Genomic DNA, 4,167 nt, shown 5'->3' on the forward strand with positions numbered 1-4,167 from the left:
CCAGGGGTGGGCCGTTTAGGTGACCAGGGGTAAGGGGTTTAGGCGACCAGGGGTGGGACGTTTAGGTGACCAGGGGTGGGACGTTTAGGTGACCAGGGGTGGGCCACTTAGGCGACCAGGGGTAAGGGGTTTAGGTGACCAGGGGTAAGGGGTTTAGGCGACCAGGGGTGAGACGTTTAGGCGACCAGGGGTAAGGGGTTTAGGTGACCAGGGGTAAGGGGGTTAGGCGACCTGGGGCTGGAGAGGAGCACCTTCCCCGGGCACAGGCAGGGAGCGAGCGCCCACCCCCAGCTCCATCGCTCCGGGGGTAATAGGCCGGCGTCTGCCACACTTAGCCCGGAGAGGAGCACCTTCCCCGGGCACGGGCCGGGAGCGAGCGCCCCCCAGCTCCATCGCTCCGGGGGTAATAGGCCGGCGTCTGCCACACTTAGGCCGGAGAGGAGCACCTTCCCCGGGCACGGGCGGGGAGCGAGCGCCCCCCAGCTCCATCGCTCCGGGGGTAATAGGCCGGCGTCTGCCACACTTAGCCCGGAGAGGAGCACCTTCCCCGGGCACGGGCGGGGAGCGAGCGCCCCCAGCTCCATCGCTCCGGGGGTAATAGGCCGGCGTCTGTCACACTTAGCCCGAATAGGAGCACCTTCCCCGGGCACGGGAGGTGCCAAGCGGCCCCTAAGTCTACCCTCATGGAAGCTCCGGAGGAGGAGGGCGGGCGTGTGTCACACTTAGCCCGGAGAGGAGCACCTTCCCCGGGCACAGGCGGTGCCAAGCGGCCCCTAAGTTTGCCCTTATGGAAGCTCCGGAGGAGGAGTGCGGGCGTGTGTCACACTTAGCCCGGAGAGGAGCACCTTCCCCGGGCACAGGCGGTGCCAAGCGGCCCCTAAGTTTGCCCAAATGGAAGCTCCGGAGGAGGAGTGCGGGCGTGTGTCACACTTGGCCCGAATAGGAGCACCTTCCCCGGGCACAGGCGGTGCCAAGCGGCCCCTAAGTTTACCCTCATGGAAACTCCGGAGGAGGAGGGCGGGCGTGTGTCACACTTGGCCCGAATATGAGGACCTTCCCCGGGCACAGGCCGTGCCAAGCGGCCCCTAAGTCTACCCTTATGGAAGCTCCGGAGGAGGAGTGCATGCTGCCTGACAGTGAAGCCGAATAGGAGCACCTTCCCCGGGCACAGACGGTGCCAAGCGGCCCCTAAGTTTGCCCTTATGGAAGCTCCGGAGGAGGAGTGCATGCTGTGTGACAGTGAAGCCGAATAGGAGCACCTTCCCCGGGCACAGACGGTGCCAAGCGGCCCCTAAGTCTACCCTTATGGAAGCTCCGGAGGAGGAGTGCGGGCGTGTGTCACACTTGGCCCGAATATGAGCACCTTCCCCGGGCACAGGCGGTGCCAAGCGGCCCCTAAGTTTGCCCAAATGGAAGCTCCGGAGGAGGAGTGCGGGCGTGTGTCACACTTGGCCCGAATATGAGCACCTTCCCCGGGCACAGGCGGTGCCAAGCGGCCCCTAAGTTTGCCCAAATGGAAGCTCCGGAGGAGGAGTGCGGGCGTGTGTGTCACACTTGGCCCGAATATGAGCACCTTCCCCGGGCACAGACGGTGCCAAGCGGCCCCTAAGTTTGCCCAAATGGAAGCTCCGGAGGAGGAGTGCATGCTGCCTGACAGTGAAGCCGACTATGAGCACCTTCCCCGGGCACAGGCGGTGCCAAGCGGCCCCTAAGTCTACCCTCATGGAAGCTCCGGAGGAGGAGTGCGGGCGTGTGTCACACTTGGCCCGAATATGAGCACCTTCCCCGGGCACAGACGGTGCCAAGCGGCCCCTAAGTTTGCCCAAATGGAAGCTCCGGAGGAGGAGTGCACGCTGTGTGACAGTGAAGCCGAATATGAGCACCTTCCCCGGGCACAGGCGGTGCCAAGCGGCCCCTAAGTTTGCCCTTATGGAAGCTCCGGAGGAGGAGTGCATGCTGTGTGACAGTGAAGCCGAATATGAGCACCTTCCCCGGGCACAGGCGGTGCCAAGCGGCCCCTAAGTTTGCCCAAATGGAAGCTCCGGAGGAGGAGTGCGGGCGTGTGTCACACTTGGCCCGAATAGGAGCACCTTCCCCGGGCACGGGCGGTGCCAAGCGGCCCCTAAGTTTGCCCAAATGGAAGCTCCGGAGGAGGAGTGCATGCTGCCTGACAGTGAAGCCGAATATGAGCACCTTCCCCGGGCACAGGCGGTGCCAAGCGGCCCCTAAGTCTACCCTAATGGAAGCTCCGGAGGAGGAGGGCGGGCGTGTGTCACACTTGGCCCGAATAGGAGCACCTTCCCCGGGCACAGGCGGTGCAAAGCGGCCCCTAAGTCGGTAAAGGTTGAAATAAGTAAATAAATACAAAAAGGACGAGGGGGGAAAAAAAAAGGCAAAAACGTATAAAATTCCCCCATTCATTTCAATGGGCTCGGCCGAATTGGGCTTGCGGGACCGCCGAGGGCACGCCGGAGGGCGGTTGAGTCGGTAAAAGTTGAAATAAATGAATAAATACAAAAAGGACGAGGGGGGGGAAAAAAAGGCAAAAACGTATAAAATTCCCCCATTCATTTCAATGGGCTCGGCCGAATTGGGCTTGCGGGACCGCCGAGGGCACGCCGGAGGGCGGTTGAGTCGGTAAAAGTTGAAATAAATGAATAAATACAAAAAGAACGAGGGGGGGGGGAAAAAAGGCAAAAACGTATAAAATTCCCCCATTCATTTCAATGGGCTCGGCCGAATTGGGCTTGCGGGACCGCCGAGGGCACGCCGGAGGGCGGTTGAGTCGGTAAAAGTTGAAATAAATGAATAAATACAAAAAGAACGAGGGGGGGAAAAAAGGCAAAAACGTATAAAATCCCCCCATTCATTTCAATGGGCTCGGCCGAATTGGGCTTGCGGGACCGCCGAGGGCACGCCGGAGGGCGGTTGAGTCGGTAAAAGTTGAAATAAATGAATAAATACAAAAAGAACGAGGGGGGGAAAAAAAAGGCAAAAACGTATAAAATTCCCCCATTCATTTCAATGGGTTCGGCCGAATTGGGCTTGCGGGACCGCCGGGGGCACGCCGTGAGGGCGGTTGAGTCGGTAAAAGTTGAAATAAATGAATAAATACAAAAAGAACGAGGGGGGGAAAAAAGGCAAAAACGTATAAAATCCCCCCATTCATTTCAATGGGCTCGGCCGAATTGGGCTTGCGGGACCGCCGAGGGCACGCCGGAGGGCGGTTGAGTCGGTAAAAGTTGAAATAAATGAATAAATACAAAAAGAACGAGGGGGGGGGGAAAAAAGGCAAAAACGTATAAAATTCCCCCATTCATTTCAATGGGCTCGGCCGAATTGGGCTTGCGGGACCGCCGAGGGCACGCCGGAGGGCGGTTGAGTCGGTAAAAGTTGAAATAAATGAATAAATACAAAAAGAACGAGGGGGGGAAAAAAGGCAAAAACGTATAAAATCCCCCCATTCATTTCAATGGGCTCGGCCGAATTGGGCTTGCGGGACCGCCGAGGGCACGCCGGAGGGCGGTTGAGTCGGTAAAAGTTGAAATAAATGAATAAATACAAAAAGAACGAGGGGGGGAAAAAAAAGGCAAAAACGTATAAAATTCCCCCATTCATTTCAATGGGTTCGGCCGAATTGGGCTTGCGGGACCGCCGGGGGCACGCCGGAGGGCGGTTGAGTCGGTAAAAGTTGAAATAAATGAATAAATACAAAAAGAACGAGGGGGGGAAAAAAGGCAAAAACGTATAAAATCCCCCCATTCATTTCAATGGGCTCGGCCGAATTGGGCTTGCGGGACCGCCGAGGGCACGCCGGAGGGCGGTTGAGTCGGTAAAAGTTGAAATAAATGAATAAATACAAAAAGAACGAGGGGGGGGGGAAAAAAGGCAAAAACGTATAAAATTCCCCCATTCATTTCAATGGGCTCGGCCGAATTGGGCTTGCGGGACCGCCGAGGGCACGCCGGAGGGCGGTTGAGTCGGTAAAAGTTGAAATAAATGAATAAATACAAAAAGAACGAGGGGGGGAAAAAAGGCAAAAACGTATAAAATCCCCCCATTCATTTCAATGGGCTCGGCCGAATTGGGCTTGCGGGACCGCCGAGGGCACGCCGGAGGGCGGTTGAGTCGGTAAAAGTTGAAATAAATGAATAAATACAAAAAGAA

The sequence above is a fragment of the Idiotropiscis lumnitzeri genome, unplaced genomic scaffold, assembly GCF_059441095.1.
Source record: "Idiotropiscis lumnitzeri isolate Australia: NSW breed Sydney's pygmy pipehorse unplaced genomic scaffold, RoL_Ilum_1.0 HiC_scaffold_332, whole genome shotgun sequence".
Classification (NCBI taxonomy): Eukaryota; Metazoa; Chordata; class Actinopteri; order Syngnathiformes; family Syngnathidae; genus Idiotropiscis; species Idiotropiscis lumnitzeri.